Source organism: Elephas maximus, chromosome 2 (genome assembly GCF_024166365.1).
Source record: "Elephas maximus indicus isolate mEleMax1 chromosome 2, mEleMax1 primary haplotype, whole genome shotgun sequence".
Taxonomy (NCBI): domain Eukaryota; kingdom Metazoa; phylum Chordata; class Mammalia; order Proboscidea; family Elephantidae; genus Elephas; species Elephas maximus.
In genome coordinates, this window is record NC_064820.1 from 220,732,097 (window position 1) to 220,748,800 (window position 16,704).

Sequence of the window (16,704 nt, forward strand, 5' to 3'; positions counted from 1 at the left end):
GGAGTGAGCTACTTGCATCAGCTGGACACTTGAGACTATGTTGGCATCTCCTGTCTGGAGGGGAGATGAGAGGGTAGAGAGGGTTAGAAGCTGGCAAAATGGTCATGAAAATAGAGACTGGTAGGAGGAAATGGGCTGTCTCATTGGGAGGGAGGAGTAATTGGGAGTATGTAGTAAGGTGTATATAAGTTTTTATGTGAGAGAGTGACTTGATTTGTAAACTTTCACTTAAAGCAGAATAAAAATTATTAAAAAAAAAAAAAAAGACTGTCTTTTCCCCATTTGATGGACTTTGGGCCCTTGTTGAAGATCAGGTGACTGTAGGTGGACGGATTTACATCTGGGTTCTCAATTGTATTCCATTGGTCAACGTATCTGTCATTGTACCAATACCAGGCTGTTCTGACTACTGTAGCTGTATAGTAGGTTCTGAGGTCAGGTTGTGAGAGTCCTCCTACTTTATTCTTCTACAATAGTGCTTTACTTATCCAGGGCTTCTTCCCTTTCCACATAAAGTTAATGATTAGTTTTTCCATCTCTTTAAAGAATGTCGCTGGTATTTGGATTGAGGTTGCATTGTATTTGCACACTGCTTTGGGTAGAACAATCATTTTCACGATGTCGAGTCTACCTATTCATGAGCATAGTATGCTTTTCCAATTATGTAGATCTCTTTTGGTTTCTTGCAGTAGTGTTTTGTAGTTTTCTTTTACATTCCTGGTTAGATTTATTCCTAAGTATTTTATTTTTTTAGGAGTTATTATAAATGGTATTGTTTTCCTATTCCCTTTTCGTCACTGTCTTTACTGGTATATAGGAAGCCAACTGATTTTTTGTATGTTTATCTTGTATCCTGCCACTCTGTCGAATCTTTCTATTAGTTCCAGTAGTTTTTCATGGAGTCTTTTGGGTTTTCTATGTATAGTATCATACCATCTGCAAATAGGGACAGTTTTACTTCTTCATTACCAATTTGGATGCTGCAGCTTTGTTTTTCAACAATATCTTCAGCGTAATGTGAACTTCTTTCTTCACCAGGCAATGTTTTGTTCTATTATACATAAGATCACTATGAGTTGGAGCTGACTGGATGGCAACTAACAACAACAACATCACAATATTGATCTTAAAAACTAAACGGGATATTTATTTCAGATATTCCAAGAAAATGAGTAGCCATGACCTAAGAGGATTCTCAAGAACCATCCCTGCTAGTGTAATATGACAATCATATGAAGTGTAGGTGACATTCCTCACATCTTCCTGGCACCTCTTCCGCTACCTCTCCACTGGCTTTAGTCCTCTTACATCTCATATTCCTGTCCATGTGCTCATTGAAAGGTAACATTCATGCCCACGGTTTTCTCTGCCTCTAAGACTGATGGTGTCCCTTGGTGGCATAAACTGTTACACACTTGGCCACTAACTGAAGGCTGGCCGTTCAAGTCTACCCAGAGGTGCCTGGGCAGAAAGGCTGGTGATCTACCTCTAAATAATCAGTCACTGAAAACCCTAGGGAACACAGTTCTACTCTGACACTCACGGGGTCACCATGTTGGAATCGACTCAACAGTAACTGATTTGGTTCAGTTTTGGCTTTAGCAGACTGATACCTTCCACAGATACCTTCCTCTGACCCTCCTCTTGACTCAGACCTGGATGTCCCAGTGCCAACCAGATGCCTCTCCTGAGCAGCCATTAGCACTTTGATATAATATGCTCAGAACCAAGTGTAAAGCTCTCCTTAGCCTCAATATTAACCCTCCAATGTTCCCTCCACCATCTCATTCATCTGAGCCAAGATAGAGGAAGTCATTTTTGAGCCATCACTCTACCTCATCCCCACTGACCAATCCCCAAGATACAGCTGGCCTTACCTCCTGAATGATGTTATTTACCCATGTTGGCTTTTTATGGAGGAGGAGAGAACATATTCATACACGTGAGAAAATTTAACTGTATACATCTCCTTCAGCTTACTGGAATTGGCAAAAGACAGGAAAGAAGCAAACCTGGGATCTCAGTCTTTGCCAGTCCTTCTACCGATCTTACCCTTAGTTGAGATATGGGCATGTGGACATGCAAAGACAGAGTGGAAGCCAAGTGAGCCAATGAGGGATATGAGCAAAACATCATGCCCCTTTTTGCTTTAAGGCAACGGTGTTAACAGCAATACATTAAGAATCTATTTTTGAGAAAAATGATGCTGTTTTGTTACGATTGTGAGGGAATGGTAACTCTAGGTTGGGGAGTATGAATTCAAAGACATATGGAATTGTGAAGGGAGTCTTGAAGAAGTTGTTAAATGCCATCAAGTTGGTTCCAACTCATAGCGAACCTATATACAACAGAATGAAATATTGCCTGGTCCTGTGACATCCTCATAACCATTATTATGCTTGGGCCCATTGTTACAGCCATTCTGTCAATCCATCTCGTTGAAAGTCTTTCTCTTTTTTGCTGACCGTCTATGTTACCAAGCACGATGTCCTTCTCCAGGCATTGGTCCCTCCGGATAACATATCCCAAGTATGTGAGACAAATCTTGTCATCCTCGCTTCTAAGGAGCATTCTGGCTGTACTTCTTCCAAGACAGATTTGTTCATTCTGGCAGCCCATGGTATATTCAATATTCCTCACCAACACCTTAATTCAAAGGCATCAATTCTTCTTCAGTCTTCCTTTCACACACACATGAGATAACTGAAAATATTATGGTTTGGGTCAGGTACATCTTAGTCCTCAAAGTGACATCTTGCTTTTTAACACTTTAAAGGGTCTTTCGCAGCAGATTTGCCCAAGCTTAATGTCATTTGATTTCTTGACTACTGCTTCCATGGGAGTTGGTTGTGGATCCCAGTAAAATGAAAACTTTGATAACTTCAGTATTCTCTCCGTTTATCATGCTTCGTGTATTGGTCCAGTTGTGAGGTTTTTTTTTTTTTTTCTTTCTTTCTTTATGTTCAGGTGTAACCCATACCGAAGGTTGTAATCTTTGATCTTCATTGGTAAGTACTTCAAGTTCTCTTCACTTCCAGCAAGCAAGGCTGTGTCATCTGCATATTGCAGGTTATTAATGAGTCTTCCCCCAATCCTGATGCCACGTTCTTCTTCATATAGTCCAGCTTCTCTGATTATTTGCTCAGCATACAGATTGAGTAAGCATGGTGAAAGGATACAACCCTGACACACATCGTTCCTGACTTTCAAGCACACAGTATGCCCTTGTTCTATTCAAATGACTGCCTCTTGATCTATGTACAGGTTCCTCATGAGCACAATTAAGTGTTCCAGAATTCCCATTCTTCACAATGGTATCTATAATTTGTTATGATCCACAAAGTCGAATGCCTTTGCATAGTCAATAAAACACAGGTAAACATCTTTCTGATTTCACCCAAGATTCATCTGACATCAGCAATGATATCACTTTTCCAAGTCTTCTTCTGAATTCAGCTTGAATTTCTGACAGTTCCCAGTCAATGTACTGCCACAACTGTTTTTGAATGATCTTCAGCAAAATTTTACTTGCAAGTGATATTAATGATATTGTTTAATAATTTCCACATTCTGCTGGATTGTCTTTCTTTGTAATGGGCACAAATATGGATTTTTTTTCCAGTCAGTTGGTCAGGTAGCTGTCTTCCAAATTTCTTGGCATAGTAGAGAGGGGCTAAAAATATTATGATATAGTCTGCTAGATACATAGATGCTACGTGTGAGGGATATTTTGGGAAAAATCAAGCAAAGGGGATATGTTCTCCTTTTGGGTTGACGAACCAGAATTGAATGTTGTCTTAGTTATCTACTACTGTTATAAAAGAAATATCACAAGTGGAGGCTTTAATAAACAGAAATTTATTCTTTCACTGTTTATGAGGCTAGAAGTCCAAATTCAGGGTGCCAACTTTAGGGAAGGCTTTCTCTCTCTCTCGGCTAAAGTCCTTGTCTCTTTTCAACATCTGTGGGCCCAGCGTTTCTCAGAGATCTTCATGTGTCTTGGCATCAATCTTTCCCTGGGTCTAGATGGTTCTAATCACAGGGATTTTGGGTCTAAAGGAAGAATTCTGCTCCTGGCTCTTCTTTCTTGGTGGTAGTGATGTCCCTCCCCTCTCTGCTCACTCCTCTCTACTTTTATCTCTTGTGAGATAAGAGGTGTGACTCAAGCAATGGTGTGACTTGAGTCACAGCCTCTTGTAAGGTAGAGACTCAAGATACACCCTACACTGACCTTGCCTCATTAACAAATAGAGATTAGGATTTACAACACATCACAAAGTGGAGGATAATTATATCAGATCACAAAACAGAGGACAACCACATAATAGTGGGAATCATGGCCTAGTCAAGTTGACATATATTTTGTGGGGGACACAGTTCAATCCATGACAAATATCAAGGAGCGTAAAACAACCCATAAATGGACCAAATTCCTTGGAAGCAGGAACCAAGAGCTAAAAGTGATTAGGAAAAAATATAAGCCTCACTTTGCAATGCATACCTACACACATGCACACACACACACACACCTCTCTTCCTGTCTCTTTTTTACCTAGTAAGTCTATTTCTACAAATTATACTAAATATATTAGAGTTTACCTACCGTAATATTAAGCACAACTTTGTGATAATACAAATCTAGAAACAATCTAGAGGAGTAAAAGGTGGATTGTACAATTGAGAAACTATAATTTATACTATGTCATAGGAGACTAGCCATGGCAGAAAAATAGAGTCATAATATACTGAGATAAATAAATGAAGCAATTTATAAAATTGTAAGTAAAATGTTAACCATTGTAATTTAAAATAAAATTTTCTACTGACAAGAAGACCAATACATAAAAATATCAACAGAAGTGATTTCTGAGTGACGGGGCTAAGGAGGGTTTAAATTTTCTTTTCACTAACTATATTTTCTAAAACGTCTACTTTGTACTAAAAATGTTACTTTTTAAAATAGGAAGAATGAAAAGCACAGGTAGAATGATATTATTTAAGCATAGGAAAGCGCAAAATCAAGGAGTAAAGGGAAGAAATTGGAAAAATTCTATCTAGAATTCTGTCTGAGCAAAGTATAGCAATTGAGACAAATTTTTCTTCTCAGCATCCTATTAATCAAAGCAATTAGGGAAACACGAAGGCTTACATAATTTTCACCATCTACTAAGAAATTTAATGTAAATATCGCCATCAATTTAAAAGAAGAGACTCAATGTATCTAGACCCTTAGATCTGAGAGTGATTTTCCATGGGGGACACTGAGGGGTATAATGAGCAAAGTCTTTGAGAGGACTTCTATAAAATGGCCACAAGCCCTACAAACACAGGATTTTCCTACATCGGCCACTGGTGTAATCCAAGGGCATAATATTAAACCAAATCTGTGAGAAGAAAATTCCAGAGTGGGGACAAGAACATGATGTAGAATCTGAAGGTCAGTGGTCTCCATACTAGCAACATCAGCATCACCTGGGAGCTTGTTAAAAATGCAAATACTTGGCCCCTGTCCCAGACATACAGAATCAGAATTTCTGGAGGTGGGCCAGAATCTGTGTTTTCACAAGCCCTCCATTTTGAGAACCCCTGTGGTAGGTAATTTCCTGCTGGCTTAGTCCAGGGATAATGCTTAGTGAATGTTGAGGAATGACTGGTTAAACAATCCCTAAATTATTCCTTGGAATATCAGTGGTCCTGGCCAGTATGCTGGCAGCAGCTGTGTGACAGGCAGGTCTGCGGTCACAAGTGAGGGTCTGAAGAGGGCGCATTGATTGCGGTGGACTGAAAGGCGGCCCACAGTGTTTTCCGGCTTCCGTTCCTCATTAATGGAGCCCCACCCCACCTCTCTTACGGGACTGCTAAAGAAAAGCTGCAACTTTCCACAGAGAGCAAGATCTGTTGAAGATCAATGAACGACTTCATACTGTTAAGAAAGCCTTTGCCCAGAAAAGCTTTGAGGTCAGACAGAGGTTACCAAACTACCATCCTGGTTAAACCTTAATGTGACAACAGTAATATCCTTGATTTTGCAGGATTGTCTTCAGTATGACTGTGAGTTAGGTGCAGCGTGGAGTCCCTGGATGGTGCAAACAGTTAAGCGCTCAGCTGCTAACTGAAAGGTTGGCGATTCGAGTCCCAGAGGTGCCTCAGAAGAAAAGCCTGGAGAACTACTTCTGAAAAATCAGCCATTAAAATCCCCATGAAGCATAGTTTTATTCCAACTCACTGGTTGCCATGAGTCAGAACTCACTCCACAGCAACTCGTTTGGCTTGGTTTTGGTCAGGGACAACACAGACCTCCAGATCATTAAATGAGTTCACTTGCTATACGGTTGTTTAGAATTACGTACCAGGAAGCTATAGCAAACTTTTCAAAAATGACTACTTTACTGAGTTTGGTATAATTTTTAGATATCCTTCCTAACAATATTTAGCTAATAAAATTCCGCTTCATTTAGAGTACTGTGATATTAGCATGAATAATAGGATGGATCTTTAATTATAAAAAGATACTATGTCTGCAACCTATTAAAAATTCATAGCAAAAGGTTCAGGCATAAATTAAACAAGAAAATCACCGTCAGCATTTTGATTTATGCCCTTTCAGCATTTTTCTATGCATATGTTTACTAAAAGCCATATGCAAAATTTGCACGCCAAAAAAGGGGGAGAGGCCTTCTATTTAAATCCTTTTATAATTTGCTTTTTTCACTACATATACTATGGCCATCTTTCCATGTCAATACATGTAGCTTTACAGCATGATCTCTAATGGCCAACTAGGACTCCCTTGCTTGGCTAGGTCAGAGCTTATTCCTTCCTGGATTTTCAAACATGCCAGGCACAATCCCACCTCTGTGCCTCTGTCCTTGCCATTTCCTCTGCCCAAGCCATGAAGACACAACTGCACACATACATACATACAGTCATGCACCACAGAGCCTGGCCCCTCACCTTCTTCAAATGTTTGCTCGATCAATGCAGACCCTGTGACTGGCTCACCACTTTATGAAAATCTCCAACCCCCATCCTGAGTACCCCCGTCCTTCTTCTCTGCTCTATTTTTCTCCATCTCACTTATCACCTTTGCTAAGGATTGAACTGCATCCCCCAAAAGATATGCTAAAGTCCTAACCCCTATACCAGTGAATGTGACCTTGTTTGGTAATAGGGTTTTTCTCTTATTAGCAGTTAAGTCAAAATCATACCAGAGTAGGGTGGATCCCAGCCCAAACCCCTTCTGAGTGGTATCTTATAAAAAGAGAAACAGGCATGGAGACAGATTCACCGACAGGGGGAAGACAGACGCCACGTGACAACAGAGGCAGGCACATCTATAATCAGCGAACAGACACTAAGGTTTGCCAGAAGATACCAAAAACTAGAATAAATGCATGGAGCTGTAACTCGAAGCCCCTAGAAGATTTCGACATGGCCAAGACCCTGATTCAGATTCTAGCCTCTAGAACTGTAAGAAAATAATTTTTTGTCCTTTAAAGCCACCTACTTTGTGGTATTTTGTTATGGCAGCCCTAGCAAACTAAAACTACCTTCTATGTGTTTTCGTTAATTACATTTGTAATTATCTCCCCCACTTGAATGATGGCTCCCAAAGGGCAGTGATTTTATCTGTTCATTCGTGCTTTACTACTGACTGAAAGGTTGTCGTTTCAAACCCACCCAGCAGCACGGAAGAAGAAAGGCCTGGAAATCTGCTTCCATAACGATTACAGCCAAGAAAACCCTGCGTAACAGTTCTCCTCGGTAACACGTGGGGTCGCTATGAGTCAGAATATTCTAGATGGCAACAGGTTTGGTTTAAGTTTTTGGTTCAAGCTTTAACCCTGTGCCAAGAACAGTGCTGATCACGTATGAGGTACTTAATTTAAAATGGTCAAATGATTGAACCACTTTCTTATCAGTAGAAAATGGGGCCATTTCCTGTATTCCCGTATTAAGAACAAAGTTCTTTTAAACTTGTCCAAGTTTAGGACTACTAAGCCAAAGGATACGAATATTTTCAAAGTTTTTGATTAATGTTCCCAAATTTGTGCCTCATACTCGACTATTAATCTTTCAATTTATAAATTATCTTTGGGTACATTATCACGTTTAAATCACCCCAATAATTAAACAATAGTTAGGGATAGAGGAATTAACCCTCAAACCTATCCACTCTTGAGGTAAGACATTTAATCAAGACACCCTCCTCTGCAGTTAATGGAGGAGAAACCTGAGACTGAGTTTTGGTCCAGCAGATGGGAGGGCTTTAAGTTCCAGTTCTAGGAAGCCAAAAAAAAAATTTTTTTTAAACAGTATATTGTCAACCCATCCTATGGAGATTATGTCCAAGAAGTTAGGTTAAGCAGTTTTACAAGATTTGGGGCCCTCCAGTTAGAACATAGTTTAAAAAAATTCTGAATTGAAAAAAATCTTTCAGGGAGTCTTTCTTCAGCTTAATACAATTACATGTCACCTAAACAGGTTATGGCTAGGTCACACTAGGTCCTGGGGTTAACAAAACAAAGGAGCAATGGGGGTCTTTTCTCATCCTCTGCTACAGACAAACCCATGTCTGAGGGTCTCAGTTCAGGGATTCGCACTTGTCTTACGCTGGGTTCTCTAGAAAAGCAAAACCACTAAAGCGTATAAATATATAAAAAGAGAGATTTATATCAAGGAAATGGCTCATGAGGTTGTAGAGGCTGGAATATCCCAAGTCTGTGGGCCAGGCTGGAGGCTTCTCCTGACTCACGTAGCCGCAGAGGCTGGAAAAGTCAATAGATCAGCAGGTCAAACAGCAGGGCTCTGGCTCAAAGGCTGCAGAGGCTGACAAATCCCAAGACTGGCAGGCTGCTAGATCAAGTCCGAAGAACTGGAGGTCAGATGAACAGGAGCCAGCTGCAGGATCCAGGGCAAGCAAAAGCCCCCAAGCCTTGCCAGAAAGTCCACGTATATTGGATGCAGAACATACCTCCAAGGAAACTCCCTTTCAACTGATTGGCTACTCACAGCAGATCCCATCATGGAGGTGATCACATTATATCAGATCTCATCATGGAAATGATTACATCATCATACGACTGCCCAACTACATCACTTACTGCCAAACCACTGAGGATCATGGCCCAGCCAAGTTTACACACAACCGTAACAATCACAGCACTACCATCTTCAGCTCCCCCTGTGTTTGTCTGTTTAGGAATTGAGCAGCTTGCAGAAATTTTCAAGTTTAATGAAATTCTTAGTAACTTCCTGTACACACTCGAAGATTCCCAGTTATGTGGGGCCATGTGATAGGCTCTGGCCATTGGCCTGTAAAGAGATGTGAAGGGTGTCACTTATGTTCCAGTATTAGGAACAGGAATGAGTTCTATGTGCTCTGTTCTCTGCTGCTAAGGTAAGCCTAGAAGCCATGTGTTGCTATGACAGTGTTACAAGATGGCGGAGCCTCGGTCAGTTCTCATACGATGAAAGTTGCTGATGGTACCTGGCTAGTTCTTTTCCTTCTCATGTTTATCTTTTCACTTATACAAAATGGGTAACATCAAGTAGAAAATGTTATTCTCAGAGGGGATTTAAGGGTGAAATATCTGCTACATAAATCAATACCATATAAACATCAATAGACAGCCACTGTCTAAATCGACTCCAATTCATAGTGACCTTATGGACAACAGAAGGCAATGTTGCCCAGTCCTGCATCATCCTCACAATTGCCACCATGTTTGAGTCCATTACTGCAGCTACTGTGCCAATCCATCTCACTGAGGGTCTCCCTTACCCTCGCTGGCTCACTACTTTACGAAACATGATGTCCTCCTGTAGTGGCTGATGATGTGTCCAAAGCAAGAGTGCTGGACAACGTTCTGTTGTCATCCACAACGTTGTCACTGGCTGATTTTTGGGAGCAGACCACCAGGACCTTCTTCCTAGTCCGTCTTGGTCTAGAAGCTCAGCGGAAACCTATCCACCACGGGTGACCCTGCTGGTATTTGAAATACCAGTGGCAAAGCTTTCAGCATCACAGCAGCACACAGGTCACCACAGTATGACAAACTGACAGTGGTGGAAAGTCCAATAGGGTTAAGATTAAAAGACCTCTTTGTTCTTCCAAAATGTATCCCATATGCTCCTATTAAAGAGAAATGAATCACGATTATAGATGACTTTCATTATGTTTCTGTTAAAGTAAGATTAAAATAGCTATCTCTAGAGCTGTGGTGACTCAGTGGTTAAGAGCTCGGCTGCTAACCAAAAGGTTGGCAGTTCAAATCCAGCAGCCACTCCTTGGAAACCCTGTGGGGCAGCTCCACTCTGTCCTGTAGGGTCGCTATGAGTCAGAATCAATGCAATGGGTTTGGATTTTGGTTTGTGGTCCACGGGAGGACAATCTCCCTAATCAGATTATGACTGGCCATGAACTAATGCTTTTGCCTGAGTCATTCCCAATTCTATATTCAAGCCACCTGGATTCATTCATTCAATCATTCATTCATCCATAAAAATTTTTGAGTAAATATGCCATGCACTGTTCTAGGCACTGGAGATACAGTAACGAATAAGACAAAGTCCCGCCCCCATGGCACTTACATCTAGTGAAAGAAACAGGCAGTAAAAAAATCTACAAATAAATTTACAACATAATGTCAAGTAAAGAAAGATACTTTGGAAAAACTAAAAACAGCCAGGGAATAAGAGATGGCTATTTTTGGACAGTGTGGTCAAGACTCTCTGGGATGACTTCTGAACAGAGAGCTGACTAATGTGAAGGGAAAGCCATGAGGATTTGTGGGAGCAGGAGCAGTGAGCACAAGGGCTCTGGGGTGGGAATGAGCTCTGGTGTTCTAGAATGTTCTAAAACCAGCAAGAAGCCAGTGTGGTTGGGGCAGACTTCACAAGCAGCAGCGGGAGGCAGGGTAGATCATGTAGGGCCTTGGGAAGTAGAGAAGGAATTTAGATTACCTTCAAATTGCCATGAGAAGTATGGGATGAAGTTAAGTAGGATTATAAAATCATCTGATTCATGCTTGGAGGAGAGCACTCTGACTTCTGCGTGGAAAAAGTCTATAAGGTTAGAGTGGAGGCAGAGAGATGAGTGAGGGGCTATTTTAGTACCCAGGAAAGGGATACTAATGACCTGAACTAAGGTGCTGGTGGTGGAGGAGGTGAGATGGAGTCAGACTAGGATATATTTTGCAGGTAGAGCCTACAGAATTTGCTGATGATTTGGATGTGAGGCGAAGAAGAGTAAACAATGATACCAAGGGTTAGAGCCTAAACAAATGTGTGAATGGTTATTCCATTTACTGAGATGGGTAGCACCTGGGAAGGAGGAGCCTTTGCAGTGTGATCAATTAAGCTTTGAGACAAAAGCTATTTTAACTATATGAGGTTCAAAAAGAGTATCAAGTTAGGACCAAATATCTAATGTATTGATGTCTGTCTTTATTCCTTCGGTCAAGACACATATCACTACCTTAGCTATTGGTGCTTACGATAAGGCATGACTTAGATATGCCTCATATACATGCCTGTATTTTATCCACTACACAAAAGCATTCAACGGTGTGGATCATAACAAAGTATGAATGATGTTACAAAAATGGGAATTCCAGCACACTTAATTGTACTCATGTAGAACCTGTACATAGATCAAGAGGCAGTCATTCAAACAGAACAAGGGGATGCTCCATGGTTTAAAATTGGAAAAAATGTGTGGCAGGGTTGTATTTTTTTGTCTTACTTATTCAGTCTTTATGCTGAGCAAATAATTCGAGAAACTAGACTATATAAGGAATGCAGCATCAGGACTGGAGGAAGACTCATTAACAACCTATGATATGCAGATGACACAACCTTGTTTGCTGAACATGTAAAGGACTTGAAGCACCAACTGGTGAAGGTAAAAGACTACAGCCTTCAGTTTGAATTACATCTGAATGTGAAGAAAATGAAAATGCTCGCAACTAGGTTCATAAACAACATCATGGATAAATGGCGAAGAAACTGAAGTTGTCAAAGACCTCACAGTAATTGGATCAACGATTGTTGCCCATGGAAGCAGCAGTCAGGAAATCAAAGCATGCACTGCACTGGGCAGATCTACAGCAAAAGACCTCTCTAAAATCTTAAAAAGTAAACATGCCACTTGGATGACAAAGGTTCACCTGACCCAAGCCATGGTCTTTTTAATCACCTCATAAGCATAAAAAACTGGACAAGGATGAAAGAAAGACTGAAGAAGAATTGATGCGTTCAAACTGTGGTGTTAGCAAAGAATATTGAATATACCATGGACTACCAGAGGAAGAAACTTATCAGTCTTAGAGGAAGTACAGCCAGAATGCTCCTTAGAAGCGAGGATGGTAAGACTTCATCTCGCTAACTTTGTATACATCATCGGGAGGGACCAATCTCTGGAGAAAGACATCATGCTTGGTAAGTAGAGGGTTAAAGAAAAAGAGGTAGACTCTCAAACAGATGGACTGACACAGTGGCTGCAACAGTGGGTTCAAATATAGCAATGATTGTGAGGATGGCACGGGACCAGGCAATGTTTCATTCTATTAAATATAAGTTCTCTGTAACTTGGAGCTGACTTGACAGCACCTACAACAACAATCCATGCACACGAAAGCTGGACAATGAAAAAGACAGAAGAATTGATGCATTCGATTTGTAGTGTTGACCAAGAATACTGAATATGCTGTTGACTGCCAAAAGAACAAACAAATCAGTTTTAGAAGAAATAAAACTAAATGCCCCTTAGAAGCAAGGATGGCAAGGCTTTGGCTTGCTTACTTTGGACATGTCATTAGATAAGACCAACTGTTAGAAAAGGACATAATGTTTGGTAAGGTAGGTTATGAAAAATGAGACAAAAACCACAATAATGGACTCAAAGTACCAACAGTTATGAAGATGGCACAGGCCCAGGCAACATAAAGTCGTCACAAGTTGGAGCTGACTCGACAGCAACTAACAACAGCAATAGATAGACAGACATAGGCATAGAAGCACTACATCCTTCTTATAAAAAAGTCAAATGACCATTAACATTTTGGTGCCTATCCTTTCGTAACTCTCTCCAAATACAAAAATATACACACTTATAATTTTACATATGCAGTATCATATATTACAGATTTTAATTTGAGTGGCATATTTTATCATTGTTATTTCCATAGGGTGGGATTTCAGACTGTATTTTTAAATTTTATTCTTTATATTTTTATGCATTGTTTGCATTTTTTTAAATGAGCAAATAACATTTATGTAATAATACACATACAAACCCAGTAAAGCTCTTCAGCAAAGCTCTTTTCATTTGAGAATAAAGAAAGTCAGAATAAGGAACAATGGGCTCTTATTACACATGGCAGGGGACTCAGGGGGAGCCCTCTAGCAGTTGAAGCAACTGCCCCCTGCTGCTTGGTCAAATCTGAAATATTATGTTTACTTTTAGTTGTAGCCTGAGCAGCACAGAATGAAATGACAGCATTTTAAAAAGTGACACTGACACTGGGAATATATCCATTGGAGAATGGCCAAAATGGTATTAAAAACCACTGCCATCAAGTTGATTCTGACTCATAGCAACGCTACAGGACAGAACAGAACTGCCCCATAGGGCTTCCAAGGCTGTATTATTTACGGAAGCAGACTGCCACATCTTTCTTCCCCAGAGCAGCCGGTGAATTCCAACTGCCAACCTTTCGGCTAGCAGCCAAGTGCTTAACCACTGAGCTACTAGGGCTCCCAACACGGTGTAAGAAATAAAAATCATGAGAAAGAAAGGCTAAAGTAGCTGAGGGAGCTGTCCTGGGAAATAAAACAATGAAGGTTCGAGGAAGGTCTGAGTGCTGCCTTCAAATATTTTTAAGTTCCATTTGGAAAAGGGATTTACTTATTCTTTGTGGTTCAAGTAGTTCCAGAGGGTCAATCTCAATCTAAGAATAATAGGCGAACATTGCAGAAAGCCAGTAAGTCTCCTCCAGTGGAAGAAAGAGGCAAGGAACGGCTACATAGCCATCTGTCAGCATCGTGCAGAGGAAGTTTCTCGATTCAGTGAAGGACTGGAGCAAGTAACTCTAAATGTCTCTCAATACAGAGTTCTACATTGTTAGGTTTCCCGGAAAGAAGACATCTTCATTTCCTTAAAACTCTATACATGGACAGTTACATACTAAACTAGTTGCTGGCTTGTCCTGATAACAATAATGAAAGGATGTAGAAGCCAGCTTTGTCTAAACAGTGAATTTGACTACTCAAGTACTTGTTTTATAATTTCCAAGAGTTTAAAGGAAAAGTCGAAAATTTAAAGATCCGGAACAGCAAATGATCTTCCAAAGTCCCAACCAGGTTTACAATGTATGATTCTGTAGTTACATCTAAACATAGAAATTCCCACCTTAGAAAATGCTCAGCAGACCACTTAGTTCACAAGGACCGACTTGGCTACTAACAGACCTACTTGGCTAACAGCTGTACATTGCTGTTGTTCTTAGCTGCCATCAAGTCAACCCCAACTCATGCCAACCCCATGAATAACAGGATTGGACCGTTGTCATCCACAGGGCTTTTACTGAATGATTTTTCAGAAGTAGACTACTGTTGTTGTTAGGTGCCGTCGAGTTGCTTCCGACTATTAGCAACCCTATAGGACAGAGTAGAACCGCCCCATAGGGTTTCCAAGGAATGGCGGGTGGATTAGAACTGCCGACTTTTTGGTTGGCAGCCAAGCTCTTAACCACTGCACCACCAGGGCTCCAGAAGTAGACTGCCAGGCCTTTATTCTTAGTCTATCTTAGTTTCGAAGCTCTGCTGAAACCTGGTCATCATCATAGCAACACTCAACCATCCACTGACAGGCAGTGGTTGTACTTGAGGTGCTCGGCTGGGGGCAGTAGTGGTTCAGGCGGAGAATTCTTGCCTTCCATGAAGGAGCTGAACATTAGCCCATGCCCAACACTCATGCCCAAAGAACAATGATCAGACTCACAGATATGGATATTAATAAGAAGTCATCATAAACTACAACTTTCTTTAATCGGGCTGGTGGGCAGGAGAGGGGGCTTTAAATGCAGCCTTCCACCAGCAAGGATGAGCATGGAACATCAGTACTGAAACATGTAGGTCCCAGGACAGTGAGAGAGCTTGGTGTGGCTGTCCCAGTGCGTCTGGTGACCAGTAGCAGGTTCCCCATGGTGGGGATGTTGAGGCATCGTTGTTCAAAGTGACCCTCCCTCAGTCAGGATAATCAGAAACAGTTCACAAATAAAAGAAGCCCTAAGATTCTTCATCTTCTCTAGGTAACTCCCACACCTGATGAGATCACTCCATATGTGGGGACATGATATTTCCAGAACTTTCTTTTTTTTTTTTTTTTTAAGATTGGAATCCAGCTGACGGCTAAAATTACCACTTATAACACAGATTGCCCTCTCTTTGACACTTTGAAGAAGGGTCTGTATAAATAACTAGCCTTACGCCTCAGTCCGAGCAGAGGAATAACAACAATAAAGAAAGGAAACCTTTGCTTTGGTGGTTGCAGAATCTGATTTTCCTTAACTGATAAAAGGCTTTTTAAAGAAAGAAAGAAAGAGATGCAATTTTTTAATTGTTCTACAACACTGGCCTGGATCTATTAAGGAAAATGTTATTTTTATGTAAAACAGGGGTAAAGCAATCTCAAGAGATTAGAAACCATGTTCTTGTGGTTTTCATTTAAAAGCTGCAAATTTGAATCCAATTGAAAGATACCATGGCATGGTAACAAAAGAAGAATGAACAAAGATGGGAAAGATTTTCTTACTATTCTACAGAGTCAAGTGGTATCGTGATGCACATGTTTCCCATTACGTATTACAGCTCAACAAGCTCAAGGAGACACCCAGAACCAGGGTGCAGGGTGCTACATAGAACCTAGTTTAGAAAAATCTTCCCAAAGTCTGCCTTTCCATGGAAACCACTGTGTAGACAATACAGCTCATCTCAAGAAAGAAAAGCAGATGTGAAGAAGAAAAATGGTATTATTACTATTTTTTATACAGTACAATATTACATGAAAGTATAGTATTTACTATATAAAATATTATAGAATTTTTAGAATGATACTAAAAATAGTATGATAGGGGATAGTATTACATTCCCTCCCGACACAAAGTTCGTGTAAGAATTACTATTGTAAATTTTCTTGGCTGTTTTCAGAACAATAGTAGGGTCACAAAGAGAATAAAAGCAGGAGAGGAGGGCTCAGCTCTCCGTTAGACAATCTGAAGTACCAGTGGGTGAGACCTTCCTCCCATTGTTCACAGGAACAGATGGACAACTGATGATAACTGGGCACCTGCAGGTTCCAACAAGCAAAACTGTTATATGAGTCATGGGTGCTCATTTCTGGCTTCATTTGAGCTGCTGGAAAAAAATCACATAACAAAGACACAAGACCTAGAGATAGACAGTACACTTATGGAGAAATGTGTTCATAGACTTCCATTTCAACCGGTGGAAAAGGATTTCTGAAGCTGCTACTAAAGGTTATTTCACAGAAACAGACCTCAACAATTCTTGTCTGGAAACAGATGATCCTCTGAGGAGCTTTATGTGAAAGGCTGGAGGATCAGCACAAGGAGCTGGGGAAGTCGACTGAAGGGAGCTGCTAAAAGCAACGGTTTCTGAGGTTGGTCCCATGCCTGGATA